The sequence below is a fragment of the Lathyrus oleraceus genome, chromosome 1 (assembly GCF_024323335.1).
Source record: "Lathyrus oleraceus cultivar Zhongwan6 chromosome 1, CAAS_Psat_ZW6_1.0, whole genome shotgun sequence".
In the NCBI taxonomy this organism is placed as follows: domain Eukaryota; kingdom Viridiplantae; phylum Streptophyta; class Magnoliopsida; order Fabales; family Fabaceae; genus Lathyrus; species Lathyrus oleraceus.
In genome coordinates this window covers 335,142,191-335,165,153 of record NC_066579.1, presented here as the reverse complement: position 1 = coordinate 335,165,153, position 22,963 = coordinate 335,142,191, and positions in this window count along the sequence as shown.

The following is a 22,963-nucleotide window of genomic DNA, read 5'->3' as shown; positions in this document are numbered from 1 at the left end:
AGGTCAAGAGCTTCAAGAAGATCCTTTTGTGCAAGAGATGAGGTATTTTCTTGGGATTAGGATCACATGATTATTATAAGGAGCTTACATGAGCTAGGGTTTCATTTTGAAGCAATTTCACTAAGTGGTAGAGGCTCAAGTTAATCAAGACATTTCAAGGTCATCTGAGGACCAAAAGTCAACTATGAAGTCAACTGAGGGCTATGAGGTGGGGAAATGAGTTGAGACACCTCAATCATGTTCAAATGGGGTTAATTCATCATTCTAAACATCCATCTTGAAGATTCAAAGGTCATGGCAAAAGTTACTAAAAATGGAAAGTGACCTATAATTCAAAGTTTCCAAATTTGGCAAGTTTTTGGTCCATTTTCAACTTGACTTTTCAAGATCAAAGAAGTTTCAAATGGATTTTTGGTGAACATGAAAGTTGTAGATTTTTGTCTCCCCTTTTCAAAAAGTCCTAATTCATGTCCATATGATGAATGGTTGAGGAGTTATGGTCATTTGATCACAAAGTGTGCATGGAAATTCAAAATGGCATAACTTTTGATACAATGCTCCAAATTGGTTCATTCTTTTTGCAAAATGCTTCTCATGTTCAAGATATCTCAAATTGAAATCATTTGGCCCAATTATGCAAAGGAATCATGACCATGAATTCATTATTTCACACATGTGCAAATTGAGGAAAATATTCAACATTCATTTTTTGGCTTAAGTTACAAGCAAAATAACACTTCAAGCGTGACCATTGGATGATTTTGAGTGGATTAAAGCCTTAACATGGGAAAGAACACGTGCATTATGGCCATGCTAGCTTAATGTTGCATTTTTGCAATTTGCTTCAATACTCACTAATCATGATTAATACATGGAAAAGAGGATTAGCATGGTCATTAGCATGAAGTATAAAAGGCCAAACCCTAATCATAACAGCGATAACAGAACCATTTCAGATTAAAATCAAGAATTCTCTCAAAATTTCTCTCTCCGAATCTTCATTTTCTCCACATAATTCTCAAAGATTATTGGATATTCTTGATCCTCATCCTTCACTGATCAAGAAAAATCATTTGTTTGGAGCAATTCAGCCAGAATTTGAGCAGATCAAGAGCATGAACATGGCGATGGCTTTTTGAAATTGAGGTGAATTCAAGTGGTTTCAACCATTGCTTCTTGCTTAAAGCTTCATAGGAAGTGCATAGGAGTTGATTTGGAGCATTGGAGCTCTTGAGAACGCGTAAACAGAAACTTCCATTTCCAGGTGACTAAATTTTCATCCTCTCTTTTTGCTGTTTTTAGGTTATAGAATGATAGATCTTGTTGAGTAGAGCATGTACATATGCTTAGAATTGAATTTGACTGAGAATTGAGGAAGTTATGTGGACTGAAAGTTTGGATCTCAAATCTTTTTGCCTTCGATCTGCAAAACCTAGGAGGAATTAGGATAAACTAAGATCATATTTGGATTCAGCGTGGAAAGGCGAGTGGAATGATGTAGGCCTTTTGAATTTCTAGAAAATCTCACGGCGGCGCCACCGCGCGTCTCGCCGGAGAAGACGACCGGAGTTGTAGCTCCGGCGTCTGTGTATTTATTAGGGTTTAGCTGACTGTGTTCCATGTGGCCTCGTGCGTGGCCATTTGATTGGAGAGGAGTTGCTTTGACTGATCCACGCGTGCCTTGACCGGTGACTGTGCATGTTGATGTCAATTAATGAAATGCAGCGTTTCAGGTGTTTGAATCTGGACCATGGATCTTGATGCGCGCCGTATCTGATGGTTCCTGTTTTTTCTGGTTTATTTGAATTAATTTCGTTTCCCTCCATTTCTTTTAATATTTCAATTGTTTTTGTTAGTTTTGTTTAATTCATAAAAAATGCAAAAATGATCCAAATGAGTCCCAATTTTTTTTCATAGTTTTGTATTGATGTCTACTTTTTTATGATGCTGAATTCATGAATTGTTGATGCCTGGATTTTTACTTGTGAATTTTTGAATCAACATTGTGCTAAATTGACCTATTGCATTCATTGCATTGTGAAATTCTCTATGTTGAACCTTTTGATCCAATCTTTTGCATACATGATCTTCACACATAATATGAATTTTAGGTCACTGGTTTGGATTTTTCTCATATGTTATCATCATTTTTGACACATGGAGATAAATGTGACAATTTGTGTAACATTTTTGGCATTGAATTGGTGCATTTTTGTTCACATAGCATTTGCATCTTTTTGGATTTGATATTTTGTATGTTGAACATTCATGACATGAGAAACTCATATAAAAAATCTCAAAGTCATTGCATGCATTTCTATTTTGATGTGAATTTTCTAAGTTAGAAGTTCACTTTGTGCATATTTTTTTGGTCATTGCATGGGATAAGCAATTTGAGGCATTTGATTTTTGAATTGATGTTGGTCCTTTTGAGGACATTGGAAGGAATGTTTTAATGTGTGATATGCAAAAGGATAGGTCCTGGTTTGGTCATTTGGTTGGGTTTTGAATTCATCTCTTATGTCTTTGTTTGTTGGTGTTTTGTAGTGTTGTTTAGAAGCACATAAACTAACTTTGTTGTTTGTTTCAGGTTTGGATACTCATCATGGATATTGTGAGATGCAAATGCATTGAGTTCTGACCTATGTTTGTTTTGTAGGGTTTTAATTGAGGTGGTGAGCTCATGTGCTCATTTGAATGCTATGGAACTTATGCATTGAATTATGCAACTGTTAGGTGGTTTCACTGTTTGTCTGTTGGTTTAATGAGTGAAGCACTGACTGTTTAGTCTTTGTACAGGTACCTTAGTTGCTTGCTTGCTTTAGCTCTTGCTTGAGCTTTGGATTGTGGTTGACACACCACTCAGGTAGTTAGTTTCTTACTTCATGTAGTCTGGAAGTCCTGTCACCTTTTTGGCAGGCATTTTGCTGGCAAGTCCTCCTTCAGAGGCTCTGTTTGTGTTTGTTTAAAATTGTGCTCAAATACCTCCAAGAGAGGCATGTGATATTTGATAAGACCTCTAAGAGTTGAGGCAATTGACGGATAAAAGGGATTAGTAGCCAATCCCCCGTTATTCAGTGTGTCGTTCTTTATGCTCGCACTACGTGCTGATGCTTCTGAACATGTACCCCAGATCTTTGTCCAGTGTCTGTCAAGTGGAATAGGATCTCACTTTCTGGATCCCCATGCTTTCTGTGTCATGAGCTCACCCCGGCCAGGGTTAAGAGCATGAGGTCTCATCCTCATTACCATTTTGATCAGCTTCACCCTAACGTTCAATGTTAGTGGTTAAGAGCTACAGATTACCCATTACAGTTTGACTTGTTTGTCGAGGTTGACATGACCCCTCTTGACTAAAGCCCACCCATTGTTTGAGCCTCTTGTATGGATATAGTGTGTGATGTTTTACCCCATGGAACTTTTGATGTGTGTGCTTTTGAACTAGGAGTTTCCATTTGAGCTTAATTGGAGGATCATTACCATGTTCATCCAAGTGGAAGATACCAGATACATTGAGGATCTCTTATGAGACTTGTTTGATTGCTTATGCTTTGTGCTTGCTTATTCCAAAGGATGGGATCCACTTGGATCATCAATATGATCTCAAGAGAGGAACTCCTAGTGTGGTTTCATTTCTTATCCCTCACCTTTTTGTTTCCTTAGGACTTAGCCCTTCTTTTTCTTCTCTCCACCCTAACCCAAGCCAAAACCCTTTTTGTGCAAACATTTGACTATTGTTTTCAACATTAGAAACCTAAGCCTTAAGCTTTTAATTTTCAAACTTGCTTTTCATAACACTCATTTTGAATTGAATCTTTTAAGTCAACTTTGACCATTTTTGTATATACTTCTAATTGGTAAATATAACCCATTCAAATTTCTTTTGTGGTTCCAATGTCCACTTCCCTAATCAAATTTTTTCATAACCTTTAGCTATTAGGTTTGAGTTATCCTTGTGGTAGATATAATACTCACCTTTGTCCTTAGTGATGGACAATGAGTCTTCCATGCTTATTATAGGGTTAACCCCTCACTAGCATGTTGAAGTTATCCTCACATGGTGGATTTGTGGTTTTAGGTTGAGTTTTCTCCCTTTGATAACAAAAGACCTTAAGGCTTTTGGACCAATCAATTCACCAATTTGTTTTGAGATTTTTACCCCGAACTACGAGGTTTTGATCCTAATCTTTTTATAAGAGGGTACGTAGGCAATGGGTTTATCCATCCAAACACAAAATGTAAATAACTTGTACATTCTCTTCTCATCTCTTCAATCATGTTTGCACAAATAAAATTTTCACAAAAACAAACAACCTTCACAAGTATGAAAAGGGCTCCCTAGGAGTACCTAGGATGTTTTGGGTGCCTAACACCTTCCCATTGCATAACCAACCCCCTTACCCAGATCTCTGTTTCTTTTACTAGTTTTTGTTAAAACTTTTAGGTTTTTGTTCACTTTATAACCATTCCTTTGGATAAATAGAAGTACGGTGGCGACTCGACTTTGTATGATTTACCTTGGATATAGTCAATATCTCCAATGGTAACGAATACCCCGCTACAAATCCACTTATGTGTTTTAAGATATTCTTTGTGCCTAATGATTTCCTCATTGTGAAGAATTGTCACAATTGGGGTTTAAACAATGTAAGACCCTAATTTTGACCCTAAGATCCCTCATGGCATCATAACATTGCATTTGCATAGCCTCAAGGATCATAAGTATCTTGGCTCTTTGCCTTTGGGGTGGGATCTCTTGAGATTTGGTTTGAGATCACCAAGCATGCTTGAATTGTATATTATTTCTTTTCTCATTTTTATTTACTAACCAAAAGCACAAAAATATGTCACTAACATCTTTTGTTTGTAGCTTGAGCAGTCACAAGGTCTAAAGCTTCTAAGAGATCCTTTGTGCAATGATATGGTCAAAAAAAGATGAAAGCAAACATAGAAATGGTTACCAAAGCTCTCATCCATCAAATATGCCTCCCAAGTATCTCAATTCATCATTTTGATCAAGAAAATCAAAGGGTTTGAGGTGTGTTTCCCAAGGAAACCCTAATTCACCTGTTCATCAATTGTGCCTTGCTCATGAAGCAACCTCAACCCATGGTCAAATACAATCAAGGGAAGTTCTTTAATTCATCATTTCATGCATATTTGAACTTATTTGAGTGTCCTCAATCATCAATTCATCAAGATATAAGTTTTGGACTTGAGAAGTTGATCAGTCAATTCATTTGACTATTTTGAAATGCACTGAGACCTAACTTTTTATGTGTTGGTCAAATGGAGATGACTCCAAGAGAAACAATGTTCTTAAGGACAATATGAACAACTTTCAAGTTCATAAAAATTTGATTTTAAGCTTTTAAGGTCATCATCCATTCCAAGACATTATAGGTCATTTTGACTGAAACCCTAATTTTGGGTCAACTTCCCAAGAACATAACTCATTCATCTTTTATGATTTAGAGGTGGGATCAAATTAATTGGAAAGATTAAGATGTATACTTAAAATGTTATGTTGAGAAAAATTGAAAAATATTAAAATAAATACATGTGATAATGCAAAACATTATAGGTCACTTTGGGCCAAGTGCATTGAAATGTGAAAAAGTCCAACTTCAAGTGCCCATAACGTCTTCATCCAAAATCCAAATGATGCAAATTTTAAGTCCAACTTTATTTCCTTGAAAAGATCTACAACTTTCATGTTGAATATTTTGTCATTTGGAGCTTTCATCATTAACACATAAGGGCTTGAACATTGGCCAATTTTGGAAATTTCACATATGCATGTTTTGCACCCTACACTTCAAGCTCAATTTTCATTAATTTCCACACTCCAAATGAGTTTTTGTTCAACATAACATTTGTCCCTTATGTCAAAACCTTTCCAACCATTACCCACATGCTTATGTTTGGATTTTCCAATTGGCATTTTCGAAGAGGAGAAGGTTTATGTGCAAATATGGAAAATTGGTTCAAACTTCATGCACATTCCAATTCAATCATATATGCATGTCTATTTCAGCTCAAATACACTTTAGCTTGCAATTCCAATCAGAATTGGGCCCTCCATGCGCCTTTACAGGCCCATGCATGGAGGCCCTCTTCACTCATGCACACGATTTTGCTCATGCATTCAGCCTTGCTCAGCTATAAATAGAGGTGCATACCTTCATCATTTTCCAACCTTAAGGCGCCCCAATTGCTGCTGAACTCAAAACTCAACCCTTACCAAAGGAACTTTCTCTTTCTTTCAAAAAAATTCAGATCTGAATTTCAATCGCATTGATTGATTTTCTAGATCTATAAGTTCCTAAACCTTCTCCTTTTGATCCATAGAGCTTTCTGTTTGCAAAATAATCCAAGGATCTTGACTTAATTCCCTACAATTCAAAGGTTTTGCTCAACTGCATTTTTGCTTCGCAACAGCTTGTATATGGTTTCGTTTGCCTTGTTTTTGTGTGATCTGAAGTCCTCTGCATAGAGGCAACATTATTGTGTTTTCAATTTTTGAAAATCATTGAGTTCACTTGAACACCACAAAACTTCCATCTCTGATTTCACTCAATCTAGAGATCTAGAGTGGAATTGAGTGACACAGGAGTTATGTACATCACTCCGCCTTTCGTTTGGTATCTGGATCGTGCATTTTGGTTAACTTTTTATCTTCTGCAAATTTGAACCTTCGCCGGAGCTAGCCGGAGAAGATGGTGGCGCTGGCCACCGTCCGTTTGCCAGTTTCAATCCAGGCTGTTGATGATGATTCCCAGATTGAATCAGGGCTCTTGGATCTTATGACTTTTTTTAAATGTTTATGTTGCTCAGTTGACCTAGGTCCATGATGCGCGCGCATGCCATAGCCGTCTGATCTGCCAGGTCAATTAATGAACTAGATCCAACGCGTGTGGATTTTTCTGATTTTTAATTCTGATTTCTATTTTCTTTTATTTCTTTTAATTCCATTTTATTTCTAAAATTCATATCTCCTTCATTATTGATCCAAAAATTATGGGACCAATTGCATATTTCTCTTTTAATTTCTAGTTTCTAAAAATGATTTTTAATATTTTTTATTTTATCATTTGATATTTTTCATGAATTTTCCCTTTTCTGGTTATTTTTAATTCATTTTAAATAGTTTTTGAGATCCAAAAAATACAAAAATATTTTTCCAACCTCTTTGAATGATGATAGATCTATGAAAAATATTCTCATCAATTTATTAATTGATTTGAGATTTATTTGAGATTTTAGTTCAATTAGGTTATTTTTATGCATTTTTAATTGATAAAAAATAGTTTCTGACTTCTAAAAATGCTGAAATTTTTTGTCAAACTTTGTTTGACCTTGTTGAACTTGGGATAATTCACTTGGACTTTTCAAAGTTGATTTCAAGTGAGTTTGAAGTTTGACCTTTCTTTATTATTTTAATTCAAGTTTTATTTTAAATATTAAAAATGCCAAAAATATTTGACTTGTTTCTTGACTTCTAATTCTCATTTTGCTTCTGTTTTCTATTATTTGACCTTGATCTTCTCTATCTTTGGTCAATGCTTGTTAATTGATATATACTATTTCCATTAATGCACTTTAATTCTTCATTTCTTTCTTCTTATTTCTCCTTCCTTTTTTTTTTCTTTTTGATCAATGAGTTAAAGATTGGTGGTTATCATTGATACATGGAGGTTTAATCTTCCTTGATTCAAATCTAATTCATCTTGATCATGGATCAAGTGAATGGCTTTGCATTAAGGATAGATTGCTTCCTAAATCCTGCAAAGGACCTAAATCAATACAAGATCATTTCTCATCTTCTTTTTGGCATGGCAAATTGTTGGAGTTTGATTCACTAATCAAGACCTCTAACTTGTGTTGTTGCCTACATTATTATTGACTGGCCTCAGATAGTTGTGACTTCTACATAAGTCCAATTACGATTGCTTAACATAGCGCTAAATTTGCCTTATGGCACACAAACTACTAACACTAACCATTAACCATTAACATTTACTTCTTGCTCTTTACATTTATGCAATTTACTATTCTTGTACATATTATTCATTTGTTTTTATCCTTTGCTCCCTTGAGCACATGTTTATGTTAATGCAATTTGCCTTTTGCTCACTTGAGCACATAATTGTGTATATATTATTGTGCTTGTGTTTTGTTTTGATTGTTGTGGACCAAATGCAAAGAAATGGACAAATGGACTTAGTTTCTAGGACTTTCCCTATGCAAATTGGAGTAAAAGGACCTTAATGTTGAAGATGGATTAGAAGGACCAAACCTCTAAACTCACTCTTGTCCATTCTTGATTTACTTCATAAGACTCTTTGATGTGTGTGTGCTTTTGTTCTGGGGGATCCTATGAGAACTTAACTTGAAGAATCATTGCCATGTTCATCCCAAGTGAAAGATACAAGATACATTGGGAATCTTCTAAGGAGCTTGTTTGATTATGTTGATTGCTTGAGCTATTACTTATTTTGCTTGCATATTCCAAAGGATGGGAGCTAATTGGATCATCAATATGATCTCAAGAGAGTAACTCCATTTGTGGTCTTATTTCTTATCCCTTATCTCTTGTGTGATTAGGACTTTAGCCATTCTTCTTCTTCCCTCCACTCTAACCCAAGCCAAAACTTTTGTGCAAACATTTGACACTTGTTTTCAAACATTAGAAACCTAAGCCTTATGCTTTTGATTTTCAAACTTTCTTTTCATAACATTCATTTTGAATTGAATCTTTAAATCAACTTTGACCATATTTTGTAAATACTTTTCATTGGTAAATATAACCCATTCAAATGCTTTTTGTGGTTTCAATGTCCACTTGTCTTAATCAAATTTTTTTATAACCTTTAGCTATTAGGTTTGAGTTATCCTTGAGGTAGATGTAATACTCACCTATATCCTTAGTGATGGACAATGAGTCTTCCATGCTTATTATAGGGTTAACCCCTCACTAGCATGTTGAAGTTATCCTCACATGGTGGATTTGTGGTTTTAGGTTGAGTTTTCTCCCTTGGATAACAAAAGACCTTAAGGCTTTTGGACCAATCAATTCACCAACTTGTTTTGAGAGTTTTACCCCGAACTACGAGGTTTTGATCCTAATCTTTTTTTAAGATGGTACGTTGGCAATGGGTTTATCCATCCAAACACAAAATGTAAATAACTTATATATTCTCTCTCATCTCTTCAATCATGTTTGCACAAATAAACTTTTCACAAAATACCAACCTTACAATAAATATGAAAAGGGCTCCCTAGGAGTACCTAGGATGTTTTGGGTGCTTAAAACCTTCCCATTGCATAACCAACCCCCTTACCCAGATCTCTGACATTTTTACTAGTTTTTGATTCGATAAAACTCTTAGGCTTTTGTTCGCTTTCTAACCATTCCTTTGGATAAATAGAAGTGCGGTGGCGACTCGACTTGTATGGTTTACCTTGGATTTAGTCAATATCTCTAATGGTAACGAATACCCCACTACAAACGAGAGCGAGGGAAATTGGGACTTGAATTAAATAATTACCAAAGAGAGGAAAAATCAGAAGATTCGGCACCGGATTTTATTTGGTTTACCTCTATCGAAGAGGAGAGGGGAAATAGTCGATAAAAGCCTCAAAAAACAGATGCACACGGGAAGTGCAAAAAGGAATAAGGAATAGGTCTCGCAACCGAGAATTGGGTTCAGAAGTCGGTCACGCAAGGGAAAGGTATTAGCACCCCTCACGTCCATGGTACTCCATGGGAAACATTTTGGTTGTTTACGTATAGGGTATTTATCTTGTTTATTTTTTTTTATTTTCAAAAGTGTGTAAACAAAGTGATGGGACTCTGGGGTTTTTTGTTATTGTGCTCGCCAAGGATTGTGGCCCTTGTGTATACGTATCACTCATCAGGGATGAGGAATCAGAGCTTCGTAGTTCGGAGTAGAAAATGTTTGTGTGTTGTTTGATTTTACCTTTGAGAAAATGGTTTTCGGAGTGGTGCCCTAAGGAACAAAAATTAAGGTTTGATAGGTTGTGCTGATTTTACCTTTGAGAAAAAGGTTTATGAAAAGAATGTTCGTGATTAGATTATACTAAAGTCTATGGGAGGAGGTGAAAATTCTAGACAACAAGTCAAGCGTCTTACGTCCAAAATAATCAGAGTAAGGGTAGGAATATTCCATTCTTACTCATTATCCACAACTTAAGGCTCGTGGCGCACAATACTTATCGTAGTTTTAAGTGTTTTAAATTTGATTATGAAAATGCAACTTAATGTTGAATCAAGTGTTTGTTTATTTGATTATGCAATTGGATAATGCAACATGCATGCAAAGTAACCAACAAAAAAATAAAGGGTCTCATTGTAAGGTAGCCCAAGAGAAAGCCTTGTGTATGCAAAAGTGACCTAAGCTTAACAAAGGAGAATGGTATTACAAACATGTTCCCCTAGGATGGTGCCATGATGCCATTCTTACAACCGGTATGTAAGTTATAGATGAAATCCAAAGTTGAAATCAAGTATCACAAAGTATGAAAAAGGTCTCCAAGCAAAGGTCCTAGGACGAGATCTTTTAAGTCCAAGTTGACTAAGTGGAATGAATTGTTTTTGATCTTATCATTTTATCATGTTTTTGTTGTTTTTCAAAGTATGATAACAATAAGGATAAATGATAATAATAAATATGCATGAGGAGTTTATACAATGATGATGATGATGAGCACTTGGATGTAAATTACAAGGTAATAACATGAAAGTGAATGACAAAACAACAATGATAATGACATAATAACAAATGGTTAATGGTAATCAAAGTTAGTAAAGATAGGTTAAGTTAGTATTATCTATACTTAGGTTAATATATTCAAAATATTGTGCATCAGGGGATAACTTATCACTGTTGCAAAGTATTGAAGATGATCAAAGGATCAACTTACAATAGATTTGTACTAATGAAAGTTGTACAACCCCAATTCCATATATCAATAGATTGACAAAAGGTAGACTATACAAACTCAAGGTTGAAAGTTAATGTTTTGATTAAGTTATTAAGTTAAACAAGATATAAGATAAATGTAAAACATAAATAAGATAGTAAGGGTTAGTTTACAATATAGACAAGTAAGTATAAGAGGTTAGTGGGTTAGTATAAACCAAAAGAAATGACATGTATTAGATAAAATGACAAGTTAGCATATGTACAAGAAAGGCTTCATCTACATGTCAAATGACCCAAGTTGGTTGATGTAAGGGCAACTTATCCATGCTTCAAAGTACCATGGATGAACTCTTAATCATCCATTAGTAGGTTTGAAACAAGGGAGGTTCAAGCAACTCGTGTTGGTGAAAATGGTTTGATTTGTGAAAATTACTCGACGTCGATCGAGCTTGTTTTTGTTCTTTTTTAAAAATGGTAGATTTTAATCTTGAGTTAGCAAATAAATAAGATAAAGGAAAGCAATAAAATTAGGCATGCAATACAACCTGGGGTAAAGGGATACATCTTATCAAATGGGGAAATAATGAAGCAATTAAAATACAAGCCCATTAAACAAGTAAAAAAGTGAAATATAATTTAATCAATTAAATAAAAGTTGATTAAATCAATTAATCAAGCTAATAAAAATTAATTAGAAAATCTAATCAATCTTAATTAACATAATAAATTAACTAAAACAAGATTTACTTAATTGATCAAATGTAAACAACAAGGAGCTCATTGTAAGAAGGCCCAAGAGAGGGACCGAAAATAAACTGAAATCTAGAGTACTGATTTTAGCTTTAAGCTAACTTATAGTGGATTTATGTAGGAATCACTCTATAAGTAACCAAGAAAAATGATATTACAAAGTAGAATTTGCAACGCAATGAGAAATCCAGCAACTCGATAAACTATATACAATATTTACAATGGAAAAATAAACTGAAACATAAAGTATTGAATTTAGCTCTAAGCTAACTTAAGGTGGATTCATGTAGGAATCACTCTATAAGAAGTCGAGTAACCAAATCTATGCATCCAACGATTTTCGAAATCTAAATTAGATTTAATCCACAAAATCGCAATGCAATAATAAACTAAACAGCTTTACATACTTAACATCATTTTCAAAGCTCAAATACGGAAAAAAAATTCGCACAAGCATGACACAAACGAACCGACATCATCAATGTTACATTAATATATCGAAAGAGATATCAGTGGCATAACGACATATAGTGTGACGAATCCGCGAATCAAAGTTCGATTACACAAGCAATGAAATAGATCAGCAGTAACCCAAGCATTATATTATACATTTCTACACCACTTGCAAACTATTACGATGCTAAAACACAAACAACAAGAACAAAGCATCGCAACGAAATCGACAAAAAAAACAAAATTGAAATAAAATGAAATTCAATCTAAAAACAAACTCAATTCGATTTGTTACCACAATGAAACTCAAATCGTTGTTGTGTGGTGATACAAAAACTGCACCGGAGCCGAATCATGTTGAAAATGGAAATGACGAGTTTGCTATCATAACTTTTTCTGGAAATGTTGCTACAATTGAGGTGGTTGGAAGTTAAAATTTGTTTACGGCAGTGAAGGTTTGGTTCGTGTGTTTTAGTTAGATAATAGTTTTGGAGAGGGTTCTGTGGTGATCAAGTGGTGGTGATGTTGATGTGAGGGCTTTGCCGGAGATAATAAAAGGGTGGATGGAAAAAATAAAAATGAAGGTGGTGTAGTGTTTTAGAGTGTGGTTGACGAAGTGTTTTGAATGGAAGGAGTGGTTTTGGTGGTGAGTAAGTGGTAGTTTTATATGGTTGTGTGGTTGAGTTGTGTTGTTGTTGTAGTAGTAGGGAGAAGGTCGGTTGAAGTGTAGTAGGCAGAAGGAGTATGTTATGGTGGTGAGGCTTGTAGCAACTTATGGTCACGGTGGTGATGATAGAGCAAGGTGGTGGGAGGTTTTGTAAGGAGGTCGAAGGTTGAGTGCAGTGGTGGGTTTGGCGGTTTTAAGGAGTGGCCTTCAGCTATGATAGTTGGGTGGGAGAAGTAAAATGGGTTGCCTGAGAAAGGAGAGGAGATCCAAGATGAAGATGGTGATGTGAGGTTAGAGAAAATGAATAGGAAGCTTTTGTTCTATTCTGATTTTATTAAGAAAAGAGAGAGAGAGAGAGAGAGAGAGAGAGAGAGAGAGAGAGAGAGAGTAGAGTCATTGTGAGAGGGCCATCTTTCAAAAAAATGAAAAATATCTTTTGCTTTCCTTTTCCTAAAGGTGTGATTGGATATTGGTCAAAATGGAAAATATTTTTTCCTCCCCTCTGCCTTTGCACACTGAGAAAGAGAGAGATATTATTTTCAGCTCATTGCTAGCTATTGGTGAGAGAAAGGAGCGAGTGTCATGCCCTCCATGAAGGCTTTTTTTTTTAATTTCTTATTATTCTCTCAATTTTGATTGGATGAGAGGGGGAGACACAAATGGTTAGTATGAGCCTTTGATTAGTTAGATTCGATGGCCAGAATTAAAACAAAGAAACACACATTGTCAGTTAATTTAAAATACCAAAAAAAGCCCTCATAGATATTTTAAATGATTAAAATGAGGTTTAAATGAATAAAATATAATAGAATTCATATATTTTTAAATATAGAAAATAAAAATCAGCCGATTATTTATTTAATTCTATTTATTTTTTCTGAACATTTTGACAAAAAAACAAAAATAAAAGGGACTAAAATGAATAAAAATTGGGCGCAAAGATGCGCGAAAAAATAAAATGAATACACTATAATGATCAAGGCAAACTAAACTTCTAGAAAACATACATCTTTTGATTAAATTTTCAAGTAAAAAATGTCTGGTTGAAAAGGCTCAGGCTGATCAAAATGCGACCGAAAAAGAAGTCGAAAAAACCAAAAAAGCACACTAGGTTAAACTACGTGAAGTGTAGATTAATAAAACTGACACCTGTAAGCTCGATTTTGAAATTTTTTTTCCTGCTAATTTTACGTACTTTTAAGAAACGATTGAACTGATATGTCTGTAAAACCAAAAATTTATACTAGTCGACATTATAAGCATTATGCGGAAAGAAATGCATGATATGATATGCAGATGATGCGAATGTCTTATGAATGCATTAGTTTATTGATCGAGGGGGAAATTGGGGTATGACGGATGGGGAATATCAGATAAAAGATCCCCATCTTATCAAATATCTAAAGAAGGTATGTGGCACAACAAAGTGTTTCAAAGCTTTTGAGTTAATTATGTCCTCATGGAGCGTAATTTCAAATCAGACCTTATGTCTGAGCTCTCTAGCACAAAAAAGAATAGGGTACAACCTCATTGTAATTCGGGAGACTATTTTGCCCTCAATATTGAGGCGGGTGATACCAATGCTCTTGAAGTTTCCTAATCACTGGCTTAATGACACCCATAATACAATATTTGCAATGAGATGAATTACCGCAAGATAATTTAGAGGGTAAGAAGGTCTGCAAGCGCCCAACAAAGTACACTCTGATGTTAAGAAGGATCTATAAAATGGGAAAGGCCTCCCCCATGCCAAGGAGCCTAGGTGAACATGTAATGGCCATAGTAATTGCTGAAGTACACAAAGGGGATTATGGGAGTCACATTGGTGGATAATCCATAGCCCATAAGTTGCTAATGGAGGTCTATTATTGGCCCACCTAGTGAAGGAAAATATGGTGTTCGTTAGGAACTGTAACAAATGCTAGAGGCACACTAATCTACATCAAGTACCATATGAACTCCTTCATTATGTCACGACGCCTTGGCCATTATACCAATGGACTGTACTATTTCAAAAAGTGGATAAAAGCTAAAGTTGTCTCTAAGATCACAGCAAAAAAGGTCAATCTTTTTTACTGGCAAAGACTCATGTGCAAGTTCTGATTGTTAGACGTTGTCATTTCAGAAAATGGAATTCAGTTTTCCAATGCTATTGTAGTTGATTTATGTATGGACCTGGAAGTTTAAACAAATTTTATTTTTGTTCTCTATCCATGAGCAAACGGCCAAGCTGAATAAACAAACAAAGTGATATTGAAAGGGGTAAAAAATAAGCTAGATGATGCCAAAGGACTTTGGGATGAATAACTTTATGAAGTGTTTGGTCATATCATACCACCCATTATTTGAACACCAAGGATGATTTTTTCACCATGGTATATGGAGAGGACGTCGTGTTTCATTTCTCAATAGACACACCCTCTTGGAAGCGCTTTCAATTCAATGCGGAAGAAAATGAGGCAGGGAAAAGAGGAGTCATTGACCTAATTGACGAAACAAGAGATGTTTCCCACATATGAGCATTTTCCATCAAGAAAAGAGCGACCATATGGTATAACTCAAAGGTGGTTTGCATGGAAATGTATGAAGACGACCTAGATTTAAGGCAAGTTATTGTGCGCGCCCGACAGGGGAAAATGCAACTCAATTGGGAAGGACCGTATCACATATGTCAGAAGCTACCTCGCAGAGCCGATAAACTCGATGAGCTAGATGGACGAATCATTCCCGAAACTTGGAACTCAATTAACCTAAGATATTATTATAGTTAACTTTTTTTCGATCATTAAAAGAGTAGTTTTTCTGCCAATATATGAGCCTCTTTGAAAAACCTTTACTGTAATTTATATCATGTTATTCAGTTCTACTATCGAATTAAATATTGGACTTCTAGTGGAAGAATATTGACGCCCTAAAAAGAAAATATAAATGTTGAACTTCCACGGGAAGATCCTTGCAGTCTTAAAAAGACAATGTGAATGATGGACTTCCAAGGAAGATCCTTGTCGTACTTAAGGGGTAATAAGAATGTTGGATTATTCTAAAAAACATCATGATCGGTTCCATGGGAAATATAAATGCTAGGTTTCTGTAAGACATTTCCTGCATAGACCATTCAACCTAAGTTTCACTTTAGGAACTCAATTGGGAAGGACCGTATCACATATATCAGAAGCTACCTCGCAGAGCCGATAAACTCGATGAGCTAGATGGACGAATCATTCCCGAAACTTGGAACTTAATTAACCTAAGATATTATTATAGTTAACTTTTTTTCGATCATTAAAAGAGTAGTTTTTCTGCCAATATATGAGCCTCTTTGAAAAACCTTTATTGTAATTTATATCATGTTATTCAGTTCTACTATCGAATTAAATATTGGACTTCTAGTGGAAGAATATTGACGCCCTAAAAAGAAAATATAAATGTTGGACTTCCACGGGAAGATCCTTGTAGTCTTAAAAAGACAATGTGAATGATGGACTTCCAAGGAAGATCCTTGTCGTACTTAAGAGGTAATAGGAATGTTGGATTATTCTAAAAAAACATCCTGATCGGTCCCATGGGAAATATAAATGCTAGGTTTCTGTAAGACATTTCCTGCATAGACCATTTAACCTAAGTTTCACTTTAGGAACTCAACTTAAAGTCTCTCCTAAAGGAATAAATTAAATTTTTGCCTAAGGTGTGAGGGCAAATATGCCTAGTCCTTATTTTAATGATGTCAAACCTCTCTATTTGCCCACATCGTGTCTTTGAATAATATCATCATATCATAGAAAGCATTCATTCTTTAACATGTTCAAAATATAGGTTTCGTGTGTTCAAGCATACAGGAGCATATCTTATATGTGAATCATGCACTTAATCATAGTAAACATCCTAGGTTCATATGAGATAGGCTTAAATTGGTCATAATATGTTAGAAAACTCATTTTTGGGAGTTAAACCTCAGTTAGTTGACTCATGACTCGAAGCAAAACCTTCGGGTTTGAACAGGTCGACTCATAGGTCGACTCATTTATGGAAAACCTGAATGAGTTGACTCATGCACTCTTTAGGTCGACTCATTTCCCAATCATATTTCCACGGGTATGAACAGGTCGACTCAACCATGTAATAAACTTTGTTTGAGTCGACTCATCCTTTGTTTGAGTCGACTCGTCACTTGTTTCACCTAATTTTCTGTTGTGTAACTTTGTGAAATTTTTCTGTTATGTTAGTTATTTGTCCATACATCATATAAATATTCAACTTTCTCTTCTTCACAAAAATAACAAGAAAAGTGAAAGATATACACCAAAGTTCTCATCATCTTCATTGTTCATTGCATTTCTCAATAATCACACATAGTAATCTTTGTTGAGCATTATGCATTGCAGCTGTGATAACGTTCAAATAAGATTGGATTATCTTAGTTTGGGTTGAGACTTTGTGTGGGTTTTTCTTGAATAAAACCCTTAAGGTTTTGTCCTCCAAGAATTGGGGGTTTTTGCACTAACCTTGTCTTTGCAGATTCAGTCGAGTGAAAAGTTTAAAGAACGGAAGGTTCGGTCAAACAAGTAGAGGTAAACTGAGGATTGTGAAGAAGGCTTAGGGTTCAAGCAACTTGCATTCTAAATCAGCTAAGATGAAGTTTTGGAGAACAAGGCGTTCGTCCAATAAGGTAGCGGTAAACGGAGGTTTGTTCGAAGTGCTTGAAGATCTTGGTTCAACTCGAAACAAGGGGAGAGAATAGAATAGGATCTGCAACAACTCTAGAAGTTGATCGCCAGTGATCATTTGTTCTCTTGTATTGACTTTGTAATGTGTTAATAAAAACATCTCAATTCTAGATTTAGAATTGAGGAAAGACGTACCCTAAGCGAGGACGATAGGGGAACTGCCTCACCAAATCCGGTCTTGTTCTCTCTATCCCTTAACTCTTTAAATTCTGCATAATTAATATGTGTGTGAAATTGATTGTAAAATCAATGTCGCTTGATTAGGGTGCATATCAACAGTTTGATAAATTGTTTGAGTAAAATTCTGCACATTCAACTCAAGTGAAATTGATACTTGGTGTGAAGTGCACACCAAGTGTTTGACAAAATTAATTTCGCACAAACTTAGTAATATTTTCATTGATCTCTTATTGTGTTGAGCATCATTAGAGGAGATGATATCAAGGATCATAGTAGTTAATTGATTGTGTTAGATAGGGGTTGATTTTCTCTATCTTAAGTAACTCCATTCGGTTCACGTATATCCGATCTTTCCATTAACAGGTTTGTTTAGACGATTTCAATATAGGGTGCTTCCGTAACAGCCGAAAATATTTTTAAAAAAGTGCTTAATTTCAAAATCGATCTATTCAACCCCCCCTTTTAAATCGGCACTATCGTCTAACAAGTGGTATCACGAGTGTCTGTTCATCTAGTGTTTTGCATATAACTTTTTAGAAAATGAGTAACGATCCTAAAGGGGTGTACAATAGGGAACCTATTTTTATCAGTGAAAACTATAGTTATTGGAAAGATTGTATGCGTATCCATATCAACTCTATTGATAGAAAAGTATGGAAAGTCATCCAAGATGGTCCTATGGAAATAACCATGACCAATGCGGATGGCTTTGTTGTACCTAAACCGGAAGCACAATGGAACGAAGAAGATGAGAAAAAGTACAACTACGATTGAAAAGCTAGAAATATGCGCATTGCCGCTTTAGGTGTTGATGAGTACTATAGGGTTTCCCATTGTACTAGTGCTAAAGCTATGTGGGACTCATTACAAATTACCCATGAGGGAACCAATGATGTCAAACTAGCTAGAATCAACACCCTAACTCAAGAATTTGACCTTTTTCATATGGAAGATGGTGAAACCATTACCGATATACAAAAGAGATTTTCTCATCTAATTAATCGGTTAAATGCTCTTGGTATAAATACCCCTAATGATGTTGCTACTAATAAAATCTTAAGATGTCTTAATAGGGATTGGCTACCAAAAGTCACCACGATCAAGGAAGCCAATTATCTAAGGACATTGGACATGACGAAATTGTTCGGCAAGCTTCAAGAGCATGAGCAAGAGCTCATGAATCTTGACAAACATGAGAAAAATCAAAAGAATGAGAAGAAGGAGAAAGACAAGAACATCGAAAGGAAGTCTATTGCGTTAAAGGCTTCAAGATACAAGTCATCCACCAACGATGTGTGTGAAAGTGAGTCAAGTGATGATGACAAAGAATCAAATGAAGACATGGGGCTGTTCGTTAGGAGGTACAATCGATACCTCAAAAAAAATGAAGTCCAACATTCGAATAAAAATCTTGTCAATTACAGAAGGCAATCAAAATTTCCGAATCGAGAGGAAAGCAAGACAAATAAGTCAAAAGGACTGGTCACTATAAGTCGGAGTGTTCCTTATTGAAGAAAGACAAAGGAAAATACAAATGCCATAACAAACAAAGCAAACCTAGAAGAGCATACATCGCATGGGAGAGTGATAGCGAGCCATCAAGTGATGACAACTTAAGTGATGAAGAAGAAATTGTCAATCTTTGTCTCACAACTCATCAAAGAAGAAAAAGAATGTAAGTCATTCAAAATATGATCATACTGATAAAATGTCTTATTATGATTTGTAAAATTCCTTTAGTACTCTACACAATGAGGCCAAGGAAGCTTTCAAACGCTTGGCCTCTAATAAGAAAATTTTCAACCACTTAGAAAAGAAGATTTCTGATTCCGAAAAGGAATTAGAAACCCTCAAGAAATTTATGATAGAGGTCACTAAAGGCAAAACAGAAGACGGTAAGGGATTTTGGTTTAGATGGGGTGGATGTGAAACCTGTCATTGTAGCGCTAAATTCATGACCATCAAGCTATGGATAAGCTAGACTTCAATAAAATTAGAGTCGCCACCGCGCTTTTATTGTTTCCAAGGGAAAAGGGAAAAGTACAAACAAAACCCAAAAATAAGAAGTTTTCAAATCAAAACTAATAAAATTCCAGAGATTACAGGTAAGGGGGTTGGTTACACAGAGGGAAGGTGTTATCACCCAAAGTGTCCTAGGTACTCCTAGGGAGCCCTTTCTTGTGTGCATAAGTGTTTTTCATACAAAATGATGTTTGCAATAAATAGATTAGAGGGATGAGAAAATAATTAACTAATTATATTTTTGTGTTTGACAAGACCTTCGGACTTGTGCCTACGTGTAACACCTCAAAATTTGCCCTCCTTTCTTGGGACTAGCTTAACATATTGCATTTCATATTTAGGGCATTAGTCATTGCATATTGCATATCATGTGATAATAACAAGTCATCCTCTAAGGTCTTGTCAGAGATGGAGAAGTTGTGTGGTTCAAGTCTGAGGGTCTCATAAATTGATCACTAGCCATCTGAGGGTTTGTGCTCCAATTAGGGTTTTATTGGTTCCTCAAGGAGGTTGAGTATTATCTTGATTGCAAGGATATATCACCATCATCATGGTTATGTCATCTGCAAGGGTTTCAGAATTCATGCTCATGTTCCTTGGGATTAGGGTTTTGACCTCTGGTCAACCCTAATCAGTTGCATTCTTCCAATCAGGAATTTTCAAAGAGATGAGGTTATTTCTTGGGGTGAAGATCATATGATCATTCTATTGAGCTAATTTGAGCTAGGGTGTCATTTTGGAGCCAATCCCTCAAGTGGTTGAGGCTCAAGCTGATCAAAGCACTTCCAAGTCATCTGGAGGCCCATAAAAGTCAACAGAAAGTCAACTGTGGGTTTTGAACTGGGAAATTGATTTGTTTCATCCCATTAATGTTCCAACAATTTTTATTCATCATGTCAAATGCATATCTTGAAGAATTGGAGGTCAGATCAAAAGTTTCCAAAAATGGAAAGTGACCTGTAATTGAAAGTTTCCAAAAATGGAAAGATTTTGGTCCAAATTCAATTTGATCTTACATCATCAAAGAAGCTTCAAATGAAATTTTGTCCAACATGAAAGTTGAAGATCTCTCTCTCCCATTTCCAAAAAGTCCAAGATCATGAGTTTATGATGAATGGTTGAGGAGATATGATCAAATCATTGCCAAGTGTGCTTGAAACTTCAAAAGGCCATAACTTTTGAACCAAAACTCCAAATTGAGTGCCTCTTTTTGCACTTTGCTCCTTATGACATATATTTTCCAAATCATTCATGGCATTGCATGAAATTTCATCATATAATCATTTGCACATTCATGACCATTTTGGAGGGAAATTTGCAAATTTGAATTTGGTGCATCATGGGAACAAAATACCATTGCCAACATGTGCATGGAGTGATTTTAAGTGAATTTAAGCTCCCATTTGGTACTGTTCACATATGCATGCTCCATACACCTCCAATTTTCCAAATTTGCTCACACACCTTATTTTCACTTAATCACAATTAACCAATGCTAATTAACATTTTCAGTAGGATTAACACATCATATAAATACATAATCCTAACAGAATTTGGGAGGATTCATCATTATAGATCTAGATCTCATTTTCCCTCCAAATTTTCTCTTCTTCCAAATTCAAAAATTCTTCAAAGAACACTTGATTTTTATTGCATATTCTGCTTTCTTGATCCTCAATTAGTAGAATTCAAGCCATTGATTGAAGAAATTGGTGAAGAATCAAGAAATTCCATACATGAACATGAACATGGAGTTTTGAAGATCTAGCTAGATCCAAGCCATTCCAAGATTTGATTTGTGCTTCAGAAGTGATAACAAGGTTGATAGAAGAGATTTGGATGCTGCTAGGCACTTGAATTCACTACTGCCATTGTTGGAGCTTCAAGAGGTCAAATTTTCGCATCTCTTAATTCTTGTTTTTATGTGCCTAAACTTGTAGATCCTTACTTGCTGATTAATCTGGTATAAAATTCATGAAAAACGGATGAGAAATGATTAAGTTATGTGGATTTAAAGTTTGGTGTTCATAAATGTTTTTGATCGATTTGCTTTGTACATGATGAATTGATGTGAATTAATAGTGGATTCGTGACCTACGTAGCATGAGCTTTCCATTGGTATCATTTTTGTAAAATTCTGCAAAAAAATTTGAAGCGAGCACTGTTCACTCACCGTCTTCACGAGGAAGACGGTTGTTTCCTCCCTGCCTGGCCGTGTGAACCACCGTCTGGTTCAGGCCTTGCTGGCACTAGGGCTTTGTCCCTGTAGATGCCACTTGAGCGCATCGTTGGCCATTCCATTGGCCAGCGCTCTTTTGACCAATCCGCGTGGCATTTGAACGCTGAGGTAAGCGTGTCACCTCATAAATGAAGCCATGCGTTTTGCCTCTCCCACGCTTCGATTCCAGACGCTAGCATTTTGGATTTTTATTAATTTCATGTGCTTCATTTTAATTTGAACCAGGTTCGATTCTCCGCTCTGCCACTTTTTTCAAATTTCTCCAACATTTATCCATTCCCTCCAATTTCACCATATGAATTGTCCATTAATTCAAATATTTGTCTTCCAACTTTGAAAAATCATATAAAATTGAAAAATCATCCAATTAAATCCATTCTTTTTGCTAAATGATCCTTGGAATGTCCTTTATTTTTTGATGTGATTTGCTGGATTTTATCATCTCTGGAATTTGAATTGTGACTAGTTGATTGATCATGTGTGCATATGTGACATTGCTTCATTCTTTCTATCATGAAATGCTAAAAAATGATCCAATTGCCATGAAATTTTGCATGATGATTCCCAACATGTTGATGGATGTTTGAGGCTTGGTTTGATATTTTTCTCATTTTCCATTTCTGTTTTATATACATGATTGCATGGTGTGACAATGTGTGTCACACAATTGGATGTTCAACTTGTGCATTTTCATATCCATATCAAATGAGCTTCTCTGTTTATGATTTTTGGCATGATGATTGTTCTTGATGTTTTGTATGCTCATAAACATTTCCAGAATTGTTTGAGTCATTTTTGTTTTAATATGGAATTTTGATTCTTAATGATCATTTGAATGCTTTGAAATTGTCTTTGCCATAGCTTGCTCATGAATTGACTTTGCTTAATGCTTTTGACTTGGTCCTTTTTAGGACATGTTCTTGATTCATTAAATGAGCTTTGTGTTGAGTTTTAGCTTCTGTTTTGACTTTTTTTCTCC